This window comes from Equus przewalskii, chromosome 15 (genome assembly GCF_037783145.1).
Source record: "Equus przewalskii isolate Varuska chromosome 15, EquPr2, whole genome shotgun sequence".
Taxonomy (NCBI): Eukaryota; Metazoa; Chordata; class Mammalia; order Perissodactyla; family Equidae; genus Equus; species Equus przewalskii.
This window is the reverse complement of record NC_091845.1, coordinates 18,772,623-18,790,584: the sequence shown is the minus strand read 5'-3', so window position 1 is coordinate 18,790,584 and position 17,962 is coordinate 18,772,623. Positions and strand designations below refer to the sequence as shown.

The window sequence follows — 17,962 nt, the reverse complement described above, 5'->3', positions numbered from 1 at the left end:
TATGATAAGAAATGGCTGAGATGTTTTAGGGGTGAATTATGGGTCTGATCGGTGCCCAGGTTGCTCTGCTGCATGCTAATACTTCGTAATTTATTGCATTTTGGGGATGAAAATGGAAAATCAACTGCAGAATATATGATATTCGTAGGTTGAATTTTTAGGGCTTTGCCTTAATTTATGTGAGTGAGAGATTTTTTTTTATTATTGTCATTTTATTTTTTTATGTGCGACACTAAATCTTGTATTCCATGAACTATTATTTTTTAGTGTTCAATTAAAATACCAACATAAAAGGAATTTTACATGGACAGATCTTGACTCATAAGAAGAAAACTTGGGGAAAAAACCCTCTGGATCAGATGAGGAGGTTTTCAATCAAGGGATACGATGGAATTAAACCTCAGAAGGCTGTAAAAAGTGTAACATGTTTGGAGACCTAAGTAGTAGGCTAGCTATCATAGTATCAGGTTGGGCATGCGTTAATAATAGGTTAACATGCTTAATAAATCATACATTGAGAATGCAAACTGTTATATTTGTTAATTCAGTGAATGATCAATAAACAAGTCAGACTTTCTTTTAATCTTTAAATATAAGTCAGGCATGTTTTTGGAAGAAGGGTTTCTAAAGTTAGAGGCTCAGCCCTTTGAATACAACATTTAGGAAGTTATTACAATTGTGGTCTTACCTGAATTTGACTCACACACTGATTTTTAAGGGAAAAGAGATTCTAAAAAATCGCTAATTTTCCCTTCTTGGGGAGTTTTTGTTTCATTCTCCAGCCACACCTCACCCCGAAGAGTTTTCTAAAGAGAATGTAAATTCGTCACCTGCAGGCAATGCTGTGGCTTGTGAACATTTCCTTTTTTTTAAAAAAATTTTTCCAGCATTATCGAGGTATAGTTGACAAATATTGTACACATTTAAGGTGTACAACTCGATGATTTGATATCTGTATACAGTGTGAAATGATTATCACAATCAAGCTAATTACACGTCCGTCACCTCACATAGTTACTGTTTTTCTTGTGTGGTGATAACACTTCAGATCTACTCTCTTAGCAAATTTCAAGCATCTAATACAGTGTTATCACGTGCAGTCACCATGCTGTGCACCAGATCTCCAGAACTTACTCATCCTGCAGAACTGAGCCTTCGTGCTCTTTGACCAACGTCTCCCCATCACCCTAGCCCCTGGCAGCCACCATTCTACTCTCTGCTTCTATGACTTGGACTTTTTTCAGATGCCACATATGAATAAGATCATGCAGATTTTATCTTTCTGTATCTGGCTTATTTCACTTACCATAATGTCCTTGAGTTGCATCCATGTTGTCTCAAATGGTAGAATCTTCTCCTTTAAGTCTGAATAATACTTCATTGTATGTATGTACATTTTGCTTATCCATTCATCTGGCGACAAACGCTTGTTCCCCTGCTGTGTTCATTGCAGCATTATTCACAGTAGCCAAGATGAGGAAACAACCTAAATACTTGTCATATCAGTGGCTCCCAAAAGTGAGCGAGCTGGAGACTTAAGGTGTTTTACAGGTAAATTCCTAGGCACCACCTGCCGATATTCTGAAGCGGAAGGTCAGCAGGCTGTAGGAATATGCATTTTAAAAAAAAAGTGCTCCCGGTGGCCCTGATTCTCTGCTTTAGGACCACACACTGGAAGGTGCATGTTCCAGAACAATGATGCATAAATCTTTTGGGGTCAGAAATCCTTGAGAATGTTCTCACAACAGTATACATTTATTTTATTTGCTGAAAATGTCTGGATTTTATGATCTTATATTAAGAACTCATGCTACATTTCTTTTTTAAATGGGGGTGGTTAAGTGGATTCACCTGGAAGAGAAATCAAGCAGAGAAATACCCAGTTTCATTTGGTTCCCAGGAGAGGCCTTCTCATGGTCCTCAGAGGTTTACCCAGCCCGTGAGTGGAGGGTTTTGTGATTTGGTGGCTCCTGGCTGGTGTCTGGATGTGCAAGATGCCAGGTAACTGGTGCCAGGTGTGCAGGCTGCTGTGTTCCCATCAGCTGCTCTCCTATGCAGGTTACTTATGTGGCCGTAATTCTGAAGCTCTTTAGGAAAACTAAATCCTGTGAGGTTGAAGCTGGTGACTGGTGAACAGGGGTTGGGGCTTGCTTGGGATGGAGAGGTTTATCCCATCCCCAGTGGGGAGACCACATCACATGAACCAACCCTGCCCTCTCTCGGTGCCAGCAAGGGGGACAAAGGGGAAATGGGGCTGCCCCGGCTGAGTCACAGGGTTGCACCACACCAAGAAAAGCTTTTGCTGTAGATTGACTGCAAGCGTTGCAACACTTAATGTAATCTTTTCTTGAAAACAAATGTGAATTAGACAGTCAATACAATTCATGGTTCACAAGTTTAAAAAGTATAAAGGACTAGATAGTAAAAAGCCGTCTCTCAGCGCAGGCCCCTAGTTTGTTGTGTAACTTAGGAGAAATTTTACGCAAAGGCAGGCAGATATATATGCATAGGTAAATATTTTTTTATTTTAACACAAATGGTAGCATACAAAACTTGCTGTTTGGGTAAGTTTTTAGATCTACATTTGTACATTTAGATCTACATTTGTACATTTCTACATTTTCCAGAGCAGAATGCAGGAAGGGGAATGTGCTAATGCCCATGTGAATTTTATTGTCCTTTCTCTCACGTTAACCATTGTGTATAATCCCAAACAGATGCCTAGTGGGTGCAAACACCAGCTCTTTTCACTCGGGCTGACTTCCGGTTTGGAGCTGTGCTCTGGGGCGAGGCCAGAAACATGGCATTGAAAACAGACTGCATTTTAAGTATCTCCAAAGACACAGTGGGGTTATAAAGAACAACACTAAGGAGGGGATCTGGCTCATGATGGGCACAAAGTCCCCTCACACTGGTGCTTCTCCTGTTCCCACGACAGCCCCGGGGCGGAGCTGGTTTTCTGGGTAGCTAACACGTCTCCCCCAGTAGAGCCCTTGACAGGAGTGGGGGCTGGGGACTGGGGCATGTCACTTGGTTTTTCTCATCTAGCAGATGAAATTTTTGTGGTCTGCATACCTGATGACCCCCAGAACCACACGGGGGCTTCTAAAAAATATCGATCCCGGGGTCTGGCTCTTGGAGGTTCTGCGTGATCCTAGCACAGGGTCCAGGAAAGCGCACGATGAACAAGGCCCCCAGCTGATTCTGCACAGGCAGTCCTTGCACCAGGGGCCTTCGAAGGTCTTGCCAACTCTAACTTGAAGCGGTTTTGTCAATACCTGTGATAGCTTGTCTTACCTAGACCACGAAGAGCTAATGTATACTTGATGACCCACCTTCAGGCTGGGGCTACAACAGATGGAGTGTTGTCATCTGCCTTAGACTGAACAGAACTCCCCAAACCAGGAACCACAGAGCCCAAAACTTTCCCACCGATTAACTGCACCAGCTGTGGTTCAGACACCCTCTCCCATCCTCATTAGGAACAGGTCTATGCCACACGAGCCGCTTTATAAACACCACCCCCCACCACCTGGGAATCCCGCGATCCCTGCAATTTGTTCCACACACAGTGGGGTGTGCGTGTGTGTGATGTGTTTAGGAGCAGACAAGGTTTGCGGCTTGTCCAGCTTCAGCCCAATAGAACTCAGGTCTCCCCCTCCAGCTGATGGGGAGCAGGACTTTAGCGTACACATCGTGTTCCTTTGATTTCGTAGTGTAATCGTTAACCTGTGCAGTGTTTATTACAGTGTGTTTCAGGCCCATCTGTGTCAGAATCACCTGCGGAGCTTGTAAAAACATGCACAATGCACTGACGGTCCTGTTCTGCGGTCAGAGGCCAGTGAATGGAGGCTAGTTTGAAGCTTAGCTTTCTGATCATTTTAACTAGGGCTCCTTCCAAACCAGATGAACAGCCCTCGCTGACTACGGAACTTATTGCTGCTGAAACTTGTTCGGTTTGGTCGATCTGCCGTATTCCTCAAACTTCATCGTGCTTGTGAATCTCTTGGGGGTCTTGTTAAAATGAAGCTTCTAACTCGTTGGGTCTGGGGTGGGGCCTGAGACTCTGCACCTCTGACAGGCTTCCGTGTGATGCTGACCGTGCCGGTCCAGGGACCGTACTTTGAGTAGCTCTGTTGAACAGGTAGATGTCTGCCTCTGACTAGGGGGCCCTCCCTCCCGGCTGAAGGTTCATCAGTAGAGCTAAGACCTGCCCGAGGCTGAATTCCTCTTTTGTGGGTGAAGGAAGCCTGAGACCCCTGGGAGGGAGGCTAGCTCTGTCCCCACCCACCTGCACCTGTGATGGAGGAAGGCAGCCAATTACGTCCCGAGCCGAAAGGCCTATTGATCTGGTGCAGTGGGGACAGTATCTGATTGACACAGCTGGGGGGAGCCTCGGGAGAGTGGAGACCTCCTTTGCTTAGTTTATTTTGTAATTAAGGGGAAAAGAGCCCAAGCTAAAACGTTGCTTGAGGGTCCCGGCTTTTACGTTCATGTCACTGAGCAGCCTATGAATCAAGTCACCGGCCGTGAAGCTGTCAGTCCTGACAGTGGTTCTCTTTCTCGGTGGCTTTATGCAGATACTTTCAGTTCTCCGAGTATTAAGCGTAATGGGGACGCCAGGCCCAGTCTGTCCTTCGAGATGCGCTCCTTTGGCTATGCCCTTGTGTCCGAGGATGGAAGGCCTCCTGCTTCATCTCCTCAGCCTGGGAAGCGGAGGTGGCATCAGTTATTTCAGAGGCCTGTTGGAAGGGAAGGGACTTGCAAGTTCTTGTACATGTGAAGACTGTCAGTGGAGGGAAAAACCTGTGCGCTTTGTTGCAGCAGACCCGAGCTTGAGGAGACTTTCCAGATGAACTTGGCTGGGGACCCCAGGCCTAGCAAAGCCTCCTCGTCACCCAGGGCTCAGCGTGAATGCCTTGCCTCAGGGTCCCCTCTCAGATGGCTCCGGAGGAAGGAATCCGGGCCACGGCCTGTGCTCACATGGCCCCTGTACCATTCCTCTCTGTGTAGTGTTGGTGTGACCTCAGCTTGCAGAGGGGTGGGCCTGGGTCCGTTGTGGTTCCCAGGAGCGCCCAGCGTCGGGTGGGTGCTTGGTACATCGTGAGCCCTCAATACATACTCGAAGGGATGTGCGTGCTACAGGCAGGCAAATGCTTTTTATGAAATTTAACGGGCATTGCTCCAAAGATAAAGGAAGAGGAAACTTTAAAAAATTATTGAGTTGATTCATAAAGAACTTTCTGCTCTTACTAGCAGAACAAGCTATCAAGGACAAAATGACAATCTTATATATTTATTTCAATTCTCTTGATGGATAGGGTTCCAGACTTTGTAGACACATTGTCCTCACATCCACTAAGTTAATCATATGCATGTGACCAAGACTGCTAGATAGTTCTCTAATAACATTCTCTCCTTATCCCTTAGCAATAGGATGTCTAGTTTTTAGCTGGACAGTTGGCCACCTAGAATTAAAAGGCTACATTTCCCAGTCTCCCTTGCAGCTAGGCATGGTCATGTGATAGATGTAAATGGAGCCATGTGCCATTTCCAGGAACCATCATATTATTATCTTTCTACATTTTGCTGATGGAGCATGGATGTGATGACTGGAGTTCAGCAGCCATCTTGGGCAGTGAGGAGGGTAGAGCAGCAAGGTAGGGGGACCCCGAGTACTTTTCCGAAGCTGCCCTACCAGTCCTGTACTGCTCACCTCTGGACTTCATTTGTGTGAGGTAAGCCACTGTTATTTTGGATTTGATATCTCAGCTGAACTGAATCCTACCTATTTTAGGAATAGGAGAATTGTAATTCTTAGGACCTTTTTAAGGCCAGTCTTGGAGAACATGCTGTGGTTCAAGTCATAGGTGAAGGTGTGTTTGTGACAAGGTTTTGGATAAAGTAATTGAGTGTGAGAGTTAAGAGGATGGACTTGGAAGTGGGCTGGCTCTTAGTTGCCATGAGTCCTTGGACAATCTCCTTAAGCTCTTTAAGCTTCCATCCCTGTCTATAAAATGAGGATGACAACGTAGTGCCTGATTCCTGCTGTTCCTCTCCTTGCTGCTCTGAGTTATCGAACCTCCACATGGCTGATTCTCTAAGGGCCTTATGATATACTGGAGCCTTCTCTAAGTCAGCTTTCTGTCCAAAGCAATTTCAGTAAAATTTCTCTTTTCTTTTAGAAATCAACGAAATCAAATAACCCTACAAATATACCTAGTTAAAACGTATAAACGTGTTAGTTCCTTTATGTGGTTTTAAAGTCCAATTACGGAGCATTTGCTTTACCATCTTAACGGCGATTCATTTAGCCTTCTTAATTGGGCACCCACCAAGGACCAGGCGTTTTGCTAAGTCCTGGGAACAAAATAATGGTCACACGTAATTGTGCCGTTACAGAATTGATAGCAATTGTGTGCATGCCTTTCTGTTTACAAAGCAGTTTTATGATGTGCCAATAGTATGCTCTTAGGGGACGGGAGCTTGCAGATTGTGGTGCTGAGATTCTATTGCTCGGTCTCATTTACATGAGCAGAGCTAAGCTGATTCAGAGTTAGCAGGGGCATCAGGTGTGTAATCCAGACATTGACTGCTTCCTCCTCGGAGCTCTGGCGAAGCTTGATCTGGACTCTTACTATCTGCCCTAGAGTTCTAAAACCTGGACCTTCCTTTCTCCTGGCTTTCCTGTTTCCATTTTCCAAGAGCGCCTCTTTGGTTTACATGTGAGTTTGTTTAGTCTTTCCAGTTCGATTGTAAGGAATTTGAAAGCAGGAACTTGGATGACTTCAAGGATTTGCTCACAGTTCTCAGGCCAGTGTGGTACCTGCAGGCTCTCCAGAGCCGGATGGCCCGTGGGGGCAGCGAGCGTCTCAGAGCTCGCGACTTCCCTCCCTGCCACGGAGACTGACACCTGCAGGTGGGTTGCGCCAAAGCCGGGGAACCGCACGAGGGGCCGTGAGTGCCAGTCGGAAACCAGGGTGACTGCAGTTCCCACGGCAGAGGGCGTCCACCGGTCTCCTAAGGCCGGTGTTTTATCTGCTTCCTCTTCCTGTGCCTTCTGTGTTTGATTGTGCCTAATAAAACGGAGGGGTTATTTTACTATTTAATAATTTCTAAGATCAAAGGAAGTTAAGTAGTCATTTCTGCTCTTATTAATTAGTCTTTTCTTTCTCAAATTAGTTTTCCATTAATGTTTTCAACAGATAAATGTAATGTCATTTATTCCTCTCCATGAAGCCCATTTAAAGTCTTAGTGGATTTAGCTTTTAATTTATTCTTGAATTTTAAATAGAGAAAAAAAAGAGAACGTAAGTTAGAGCAGATATGTTTAAAAAAACATAGAAGCTGCTTTTTCCCCTTCGATTCTCATCTTTCTCAGCCAAGCATGCCACGCAGGCGTGCAGGAATCACGCATTATTGTACTTATGTGGACCATCTGTGGCTGGTAGTTGGGGTGGAGGGGAGCATCCTGGCCAGGTAGTGAAATAATTAAATCTCATGTTTTTCTAATCTTTGTGGCAGATGTTCTAACGGTGTTTTTATTTTATGAAATAGTACTTTTTTCCGCAAATTTTTTGGCAGTGTTAAACTTTGGAATTTTAGGTGTTTCTGTGATCACGGGGACGCCTACTCCTGTGGAAACAAAAGCTCTGTGGAATTTCACGTAAGTGTTGCGTGCCGAGTGGGCACCAGGGCGCTCAGCAATTCCGGTCCTAGAGGGAACCATGCAAGGGTGCCATCATAGCAGAGAATCTGAGTTTGTTACGTGTGGCTCCAGTTACGTTCCGCAGTGCGAGTACAGGCAGTGCCACGCTGGGCACCTCCAACGAAGGAGGAACAGAGATTCCCCCTGCTTTAGGAAAAGAACTGCTTTGCATTGCTTTCCCGTAAACCAGGCCGGTGGGCAGGCCCATCTGTCAAAGGGAAGGGGTTTGCATGGCTTTCAATTAGATGACTTGCTAATTAGAAATTAGAGGATCTGGGACCACTTGAAAATGAATAAAGACACTTCTCAGGTCAGGGTGGAAAAGCTGATACACACCGTATGTCACATGAAAGTCTTGGGCTGTTTGGGGTTAGGTGTTTCTGTAGTTAAAACAACACTTGAAAAAACTGAGAACGTTCAGTGCTTTCAACATGCAAATGTTTGCGGGCAAACAGCAGCAGACCATGTCTTTGATGACTTGAAACGATGCTTGGCTGGAGTTATCCTCCCAGAAGCTAAGCCTTGGAGCCAGCGCGGGCGGAACCTCCCAGGCTGAGGCACAGCTCCTCTTGGAGAAGGCACACAGCAACAAGTACGTCCAGATCCTTATTTTCCCTTTGATTTTTTTTTTAACTGCAGTTTTGATTAATGACAAACATATTGATGTTTGGCAGTAGGTGTGGGTGCTTCTCTGCTTTTCTCAGGGAAGGCTAGACCAAAGTGAAAACACAGTCTAATTAGTACTTTTGAAGTCCCCCCCATTTCTTTCTAAGCCCCTCCCTTTGATAGTCTAACATTAAGTGTGTGGTCTTTTATGTGTGAAAGTTTTGTCATTATTTACCTGTTTAAAACCAGTTTGCATGCTATGCATATGGAAATATTTAGGAGGAAGCTCTTGTCTGCAGCTTACTTTGAAATACATAAAAGGAATAAGATGGCTTGATGGATGAGTAGAGCAGTGGGTAGGTATGTTATAAAGCAAGAAGAGCAAAATGTTAATTGCAGAATCGACATAGCGGGCATATAGAGACTCACTGTGACATTCAACTTTTACATATGCATGAAAATTTTTATAATAAAGTATTGGGAGGGAAAATGCAGTTTTCTATCACGTGGGAGTCTCACTCTGATGAAACCAAGGCTCTAGGAATGAAATAAGTCAGTGCTATGAAAGTCCTGGTTTATGGGCAAACTCGGGGTGTTAATGACCTTTGAAGTTTGGGAGACTCTCAGTCAACGTGAATTTGTTGTTTTTCTTTGTATATAATGTATACAAAAAATAATGTATATATTTATAAGTTAACTATTAAAAATAATGCTTTTTCTTAAAATGAAGAATTACAGACATGTATGAGTTTAGAAAAAAGGAAACTTCTCCCAGTATCGCTTTCTTCCTACTTTTCCCTTTTTCCTCCTTGTAACCATGATCTCTCGAGACTTGAAAAATCTTCATGAGCCACTACAGCACTTTGTTTTTCTATGGGGTCACACTATACGTGTTATTGACAACATGTTTTTATCACACAGTAGCGTTGGGACATCTTTCCATGGCATGACGTGTGACTCTATCCCCATTTCTTTTAAAGCCTCCATAGTACTCCAGTGGTATGAATATACTGTTATTTATGTAACCAGGTTTTTTTTTTTTTTTTGGTGGGGAAGATTGGCCCTGAGCTAACATCTGTTGCCAATCTTTGTTTTTTCCCTCCCCAAAGCCACAGTACATAGTTATATCCTAGTTGTAAGTCATTCTAGTTCTTCTATATGGGAGGCTGCCACAGCATGGCTTGATGAGTGGTGTGTAGGCCTGCACTCAGAATCTGAGCTGGTGAACCCCCGGCCACCAAAGCAGAGTGCGTGAACTTAGCCACTCAGCCACAGGACTGGCCCCTGTATCTAGTATTTGATTAGCAGATGCATTAGCCTGCTCGGGCTGTCATAACAAAATAACACAGACTGGGTGGCTTAAACTACAGACATTGATTTTTTTTCACAGTTCTGGAGGCTGGAAGTCCGAGGTCAAGGTGCGGGCAGGTTGGGGTTCTGGGCAGGATCCCCTTGTTGGCTTGTGAACTGCTGCCTTCCTGCTGTGTCTTCACGGGGTCTTTCCTCTGCGCTTGTGTGGAGGGAGAGATCTCTGGTGTCTCTTCCTCTTCTTAGGAGGACGCCAGCCCTGTAGGACTGAGGTCCCATCCTTGTGACCTCATTTAACCTTGATGACTTCCTTACAGGCTCCATCTCCAAGTACAGCGACATTAGGGACATGGCTTCAAAATATGAATTTTGGGAGGATACCATTCAGCCCATAACAACAGACATGTAAGTTGTTTCAAATCTGGGGCTACTGTAATCGAGTCTGCAGTGAATTAACACGCACCCTGGAAGGGGAATTGCCGGCTTGTAGATTGTAGGCATTTAACATCGAGTAGTGCTGATTTATCTGTTTGAACAGATTTACAGGATCATCTCTGTGTTTTCCGCACATTGCTGACCATCACATCGTACCAGATCAGTCTTTTTATTATGTGTCTGTCTGCTAAGTGAAATATTTTGTATTAATTTGTGTTTCTTAGATAATTAGCGATTATACATTATTATATTCGTCTTTTGTGTTCTCCTGGATTTGCCTGTTCACATCTTTTAGCATTTTCCTACAAGGTCATTTGTTCTTTTTATTGATTTAGAAGCTTCTTTCCACTTTAAAGAATGAAGCCTTTGTGGGTGACACAACTTGCCAGCATTTCTCTTCAAGCTGGTTTTTACCTTTTAATGTGAGTGCTTTTATAGTTTCTTACCATACTGACGCCTTTCTGTTTTCGAGAGGCAATTTTAGTGTGTTTGTCAGAGAACGACTTTTCTCTGTCGTGATTGGCGTTGTCCGTGTGTCTAACCGCCCCCTCCCTCATCCTCTGTTGTGGGCTGAGTTGTGTCCCCCGCTGCGTGTTCCTGTGTTCAAGTCCTGCCCCCAGTCTCTCAGTGTGACTGTATTTGGAGATGGGCCCTTTAACGAGGTAATTAGGGTAAAATGAGGCCATTAGGGTGGGTCCTAATCCAATATGGCGGGTTCCTTACAAGAAGACGAGATTAGGACACAGACAACACGGACCAATGGGGGCCAGTGTGGGGACACAGGGGGAGGGGTGAGAGGGGAGCCACCTGCAAACGAGGGAGGGAGGCCTCAGGAGAAACCAACCCTGCCGACACTTGCATCTTGGACTTCCAGCCTTCAGAGCCATGAGAAAATAAATTTCTGTTGTGTAAGCCACCCCATCTGTGGTATTCAGTATGGCAGTCTGAGCAGACTCATACTCACCCCACCCCGAAAACTACCCCCTACTTTGGGGCAAGGACTCTTATTCTCTCTCTCACCCTAACCACCTAGGATGAAGTTTGACACATAGTAGGCACCTAGATACTTGCTAAATGAATGAAGAGGATTTGAGTCCTTCTGTTTGGTGTGTGTGTGTGTGTGTGTGAGGAACAGTGGCCCTGAGCTTACATCTGTTCCCAATCTTCCTTTTTTTTTTTCCTCCCCAAAGCCCCAGTGCACAGTTGTATCTCCTAGTCGTATGTCCTTCTAGTTCTTCTGTGTGGAACACTGCCTCGGCATGGCTTGATGAACAGTGTTAGGTCCACACCTAGGATCCAAACCAATGAACCCCGGGCCGCTGAAGCAGAGCATGTGAACTTAACTGCTACGCCACTAGGCCTGCCCCCTTTTATTTTGGCTTTAATTTGAGAATGTGTGCTAGGGTGTGCCTAAGTGATTATATCAAAGAGGCCCAAACAGGATAAAGTTTATTTGTCTCTCAAGTAGCAATCTCTAAGTAAGTCTCTAGGGCAAACAGCAAGGTTCCATTGTATTCAATATAATCTTCCATCTCTGATTCAAAATAGCTGCTCTTGCTCCTGCCATCATATCTGCATCCTAACTAGCAGGAAAAGGGAAATGACTAGGGAAGTTTCATTCATTTTTTAAAAATATGGCTTGAGTTGGCATACATAATTTCCTTTCATATTCTATTGGTCACAAAATCACATGACCAAATAAAACTGAAAGAGAGGCTGTGAAATGTAATTTTGGGACATGTGACCATATGCTGAGCTAAAACTATTAAAGGAAGGAGGGGAGAATGGAAATTGGACACTTAGCTACTCTACTGTAGGGAACATAGAAAAATACATTTCAGGTGCATAAATGCTGCCTTTTAAATATTTTACTTTAAAAACCCAAAGAAATAATAATAAAAGTTACTTTCCTGTGTGCCTTTAAAGCATCAGATTTGTAATTAAGCCTGGTTCAAATCCCATATTTACAATTTACTTGCTAAGCCAACTTGGGCAACTTACAACCCTTCTGAGCCTGGGGTTCTGACCTGCACAGTGAGGACGCTCCCAGGGCTGCGGAAAGCCTGGTAAGAAAATGCAGAGAGCCCGGCACCGTGCTCGGCACAGGGCAGGTGGTCAGTGAACGACAGCGTGAAAGGACAGGAGTGGTTCTCATCCTGGCCACGCATCACCTGGGGATCTTTGAAGAAAACCATGTGCCCAGCTCCAGACCAAGAAAATGGAAAATTTTTGTGGTGGAGGGAAGTTGAGTGGCAATAGTATTAAAAACAAAGCAAAAAAACACACACGCCCCCCTCTTCCCAGGTGATGGTCTGGAGCTGGGTTGACAAGCCCTGCAGTGGAAGATAAAGTGCAGCCCGGTCTACAGGGAGTGTATGGATGTGTGAAGAGATGCAGATCAACCACAATTCAAAAGTGGTCAACTCTTCACCTAGGCTTCAAATTTAATGGATCTCAGAAGTCTCCAATGCTTCCGGTGACTTCTCTCCAAGACTGAGACCCCGTGATTGAGTTCCACCAGGAAAATCACTCTCTTCTGTCAAATCTTATCTCCAGAAGCTCCCAGTAAAAATATGCACAGAGTCTATGTAGCTGCAGCATGAACCAGTCTTGTTGTTTTCAGGATCAGTTTCCAGGAGGAAAGCCTTAGACTCGTGACCTGGCCTAAGTGGCTCTTTTGAAAACGTTGGTGCCCTCAGTGATCATGGATAGGCAGGTGTGACATGTCTCTTCCTCTAGACCTCACCCAAGATAAGATGTGACCAGGAAATTAAGCACATATTCATAAGCAGGCACAAAAGTGGGTGGTCGTAAACCTATTGCTGTAGGCCGGGTGAAGTTGGCTCCCTAGGAAGCTCCTGGCATCATTGGCTCATTCTGAGGTCAATGTCGTGAGTATTCCAAGGGCAACGTCAGCCAAGCTTGTAGTTTGGTTGGGCAACAGAGCCCCCAATAAGTGTGTTGGGGGAAGACACGGAATCACGTGACTTTAGACTCTCAGAACTACCCAAAGCTGCTCGGCTGTCGCACCTGCCAGATTCTTATTTCTCATTCACGTAAAGGTGGAGACCCCATAAAAATGTTTCTAACCAACCACCCAATTTGAACTCTACTCATTTCTCCAATGGTAAATTAGTTCTAACAGCACATATCTTTCATTGGTGCCCTGAGCGATGTTTGAGAAATATGGATTGGTTAGAAATGTTATGTAGGCATTTCTACCTTGCATGAATAGGATGTGACAGGGGTTGACAAACTTTTTCTGTAAAGGATCAGATAGTAAATATCTTAGGGCCATACGGTCAATGTTGCAACTGTTCAACTCTGCGCTGTTAGTGTGAGAGTTGCCGTGGACAATACATCAATGGCTGGGTTCTAATAACATTTTAGTTGTTAGGTTGCCCACCTGTGGTGTATAAGAATCTAGCAAGCTCAGGATGCTCTTCAGTCTGGAACACTCGGGGCCTATGATTCTCTGATTCTCCCTGTGCACAGCCTTGAGCAGAGGACTCTGTCCTGTGATCTCAGACATCTAGAAGGGCAGCTGCTAGAATACTGTCGAATTTTCCTGGAGTGCAACTTCCATACGAGGACAGAGAGCTGGGACCTCTCTGAGCAAACAAGGACAAGTTGTCGGACTACGGTGGTGGATGGTGCTCTTAACGCACCGTGTGATGGCGAGAAAAGGGTGGAGGAGGCCTGTAGCCTCTTTCCCTTGTAATTATCTGAGGCTGCCCCCATTTGCCGAAAAGAACGCCATGATTGTTAGTGACCCATCTGGCTTAAGTCAGTTTATAGCTGTCACTCAAATGAAATTTCAGAACCAAGCTGACCTGGCCTACAACACGGCTCCCATCTCAGCTTGATGCTGGAAGCTGGCCTCTCTCCATTCATCCTATATGGATTAAATTTTTTTAAAAAAATTATACATATATATATATGTGTGTATATATACTTATTATGTGTATGTGTGTGTGTATATATATATAAACATAAAATTTACCACTTAGTCATTTTCTATTTTTTATTGTGGTAAAATATACACAACATAAAATTTACCATCTTGCCTATTTTTAAGTATACAGTTCAGTAGTTTTAAGTATATTTACATTGTTGTGCAACCACTTTCCAGAACTTTTTCATCTTGCAAAACTGAAACTTTGTACCCATTAACACTGACTCCTCCTTCCTCCCTCCCCCGCCCCTGCACCCACCATTCTGCTTTCTGTCTCTGTGACTTTGATGACTCTAGGAACCTCAGGTAAGTGGAAGCACACAGTATTTGTCCTTTTGTGGCTGGCTGATTTCACTGAGCATCATGTCCTCAAGGTTCATCCACATTGAGGCATGTGTCAGAATTTCCTTTCTTTTTCATGGCTGAATAATATTCTATTGTATGGCTATACCACATTTTGTTTATCCATTCATCTGTCAATGGTTATTTGGTGGTTTCTGCCTTTTGTTGTGACTAATGCTCCTGGGAATATTGGTATACCAATATCTGTTGGGAGTCTCTGCTTTCAATCCTTTTGTGTATTTACCCAGAAGTTGAATTGCTGGATCACATGGTAATTCTATGTTTAAATCTTTGAGGAACCACCATACCATCTCCCACAGCGGCTGCATCAGTTTACATTCCACCAGCGCAAGGGTTCCAATTTCTCCACATCCTCTCTAACGCTTATTTTCTGTGTTATTTTTTTAGTAATATGTGAAATGGTATCTCATGTGGTTTTCATTTGCATTTCCCTAATGACTAGTGATGTTGAGCCTCTTTGCACATGCTCATTGGCCATTTGTATATCTTCTTTGGAAAAATGTCTATTTTCAGTTCTTTGCCCATTTTTTAGTTGAGTTGTTTGTCTTTTTGTTGTTGAGTTGCAGGAGTTCTCCTACGTGGGTTTTAAATCTGTTTCCCAAAGTGTGTTCCCCGGAACACTGATTCTGCAGGATCTTAATGGGCTTTTGAGTAAAAAGGTTTCTTAAAGCAAATACTTATGGTATGCTATGGGTCACATAAAGCTTAAGCTGGTTTCTTTACTATAAACCAGTTTAGAACATTAATATACTAGCAGATCTAGTAAATCTCCGGGTGGGGAGAGTATGAAATATTTCTCAAACTTAATTGACCACAGAACCCTTTGGACGTAGGCCTTTTGCAGGACTAGGGTTTTGCAGAGCAGGATCTTGGGGCTGCTGGTCTAGCTTATTCAGCCTGTCAGTTGTTGTAAATTTCCTCCTTTGACCTCATGATGAGATTGTGTTCTCTCTTCTTACTGTCTGTTTACTTATAGCTGATGGCTTCTGCTCAGTATCCTCTCCTCCCTTTTTCTCATCCCTTCTATCAATGGACACCAAATCTTGTTGATTCTTCCTTCCTAAAGGTATCTTGAATCCATCCCCTTTACTCTGTTTCCTAGTCCTCAGTATCAGTTGCTTCAGCTTCTGCAAAAGTCTGAATTGATCTTGCTTTACACAAGCTACCAGAATGATCTTTTAAAAACGTAAATCAGGGGTCAGTCTTGGTGGCCTAGTGATTAGTTCGGTGTGCTCTGCTTCAGCGGCCTGGGTTCAGTTCCCGGGTACGGACCTACACCGCTCATCTGTCAGTGACCATGCTGTGGTGGTGGCTCACATACAAAAAAAAGAGGAAGATTGGCAGCAGATGTTAGGTCAGGGCAAATCATCCTCAGCTAAAAAAAAATTAAATTAGATAAAGTCACACCCTCTACTTAAGTTCTGTATTAGCAGTTAGCAGGGGTATGTCACAATCATTTTAAGCAGCTTTGGAAAATGTTCTTCAAGTACCAAGCTTAGTGATGTCTCCTTTTTTAAAAAAAACTAAATTTATCTCATTTATCTCCAATTCTTTACTCTCAATGACTTGCATTCTTGTTGAAAGGAGAGAAAGCAATCCTTCCAGGAGGGGCAGAGTTAGAGGAGTGTGATAGAAATTGAATGTACTCCGTGGTATAATGTCTCTATACCATGGGCACCAACTGCGACTGCTGTACAGATTAAATTTGGTGGCAATTGTTTATTGCAATGAGTTATTTCATCTTGGTATTTCTTGAGTTTTGTCAAAATCTGATTATACTTCATGAGTTGTAGAAGAAGAGCAGATTACCCTCCTTACAAATGGTTCTCAAGAGGGAGCAGTCTTCCAGCCCTGGGGGTGTTTGGAGCGGGTACGGGAGTTGGGATAACGTTTATTCTCATAATTACTGTGAGTATTACAGTCATTGAGTGGTCTGCTGCCCAGGACGGTAAATATCCTGCAATGCACGCAACAGGGCCTCACATAAAGGATTGTCCCACCCCAAATGTCCTCCTTACAAAACACTGTTGGTCCTCAAAGGACACACTTTAGCCTTGCACGTGGTTCCCTTCAAACTTAGGCCCTGGTAGGTTTTCAGCCTAACTCACTTACCCTCTGCTTCTGCTCCCTGCTCTTCTCCAACATGTGATAATTCGTGCACAAGAACATTTGTGTGTGTTTCCTCTATCTAGAATGCTGTTCTATCCTTGACTGGTTAATAAATTCTTCCTTCTTAGCATCTGTTCCCCTACAAACCCATCTCTGACCCTCTCCACTCTAAGAGAGTTGTTTTTTTTCCCGTCGCGCCCTGCATGCCTTTGGTAGTCACTGGGGACGCTCCTTAATCTCTTATTTCTCCTTCGCTGAGAACGTGGTACGATTATATTTCTCTGCCTCTCCTCACACTTCAGCACAGTCAAATGACTTGCTTTGGCCAATGAAACGTGAGCAGAATTGACATGCGTAACTTCCAGGCGCAAGCTTTCAGAGGCAGTCACCATCTGCCATTTTCTCCTTCTTTCTGCTATGGCAACCAGAAGTAAGCCAGATCATGGCTGCCCTGACCCTAGATCCTGGAGTGAGGATGACAAGAAGCAGAGCTCCTGCCTATCACAGTCGACACGTGACATGAACAAGAAGGAAGCTGTGGTATTTGAAGCCACTGAAGTGTTTAGGTTGCTTGTTCCCACAGCATAACCATGCTCTTCCTGACTGACACCTCTCTGTTGTAGCATTTATCACATGGTGGTGTTCTTGTTGGTTTTACCCAGCTGAATCTCCACAGTAGACAGTGGGCTTCTTTCCAGTAGAGACTATGTTGTTTTTGCTCCTTCGTTGCCAAAACTTTGCTAAATAACAAGCCCTATTAGTTATGTTTTACTGTGTAACAAATTACCCCAACACTTAGTGGCTTAGAACAACAGTACCCATTTACTATCCTCACGGTTTCTGAGGGTCAGGGATTCAGGAGCAGCTTGGTGGGCAGTTCCGGCTCAGATTCACTCGTGAGGCTGCAGTCAAGATGTCAGCTGGGGCTCCAGTCATGGGGCTTGACTGAGTCTGCAGGATGCACTCCCGTGGCTGGCAAGTCAGTGCCAGTTGTTGTGAGATGCCTCAGCTCTTTCCCACAGGGGCCTCCCCACAGGCTGTTGGAATGTTCTCCCTACATAGCAGCTGGCTTCTCACAGAGCAAGTGCTCCGAGAGAGGAAGACAGTGTCCTTTATGACCTAGCCTCAGAAGTCACACGCTGTCACTTCTGCCACATTCTGTTTGTTAGAAGTGATTCACTAAGTTCGGTCCACATTCAAGAGAAGGAGAATGAGGTCCCACCTTTTAGGGAGGAGTGTTGCTATAGTCTGGATGTCTTTGCCCCGCACAATTTTATATCTTGAAATCCTAACACGCGAAGACGGTGATGGTGTTAGGAGGTGCCTAGGTCATGAGGGTGGAGCCCTCATGAATGGGATTAGTGCTTTTATAAAGGAGACCCCACAGAGCTCCCCGCCCCTTCCAATGTGCAAGGACACGGTGAGAAGGCGTCATCTGTGAACCAGGGAGCAGGCCCTCATCAGAATGTGACCACGCA

At 44.4% G+C, this 17,962-nt stretch overlaps 2 long non-coding RNA genes across 2 annotated transcripts; one reads left to right on the top strand and one right to left on the bottom strand.

Moving 5' to 3' along the window:
- Window positions 1-4,399: 4,399 nt before the first annotated feature.
- LOC139076121 (uncharacterized) lies at window positions 4,400-17,584 on the bottom strand. The gene is made up of 2 exons (XR_011527401.1): window positions 17,303-17,584; window positions 4,400-8,418 (listed from the first exon to the last, which is right to left on the bottom strand). It is a non-coding gene; the product is annotated as an uncharacterized lncRNA (long non-coding RNA).
- On the top strand, window positions 6,804-10,045 carry LOC139076122 (uncharacterized). The gene is made up of 3 exons (XR_011527402.1): window positions 6,804-6,919; window positions 7,606-8,300; window positions 9,940-10,045. It is a non-coding gene; the product is annotated as an uncharacterized lncRNA (long non-coding RNA).
- Window positions 17,585-17,962: the final 378 nt, after the last annotated feature.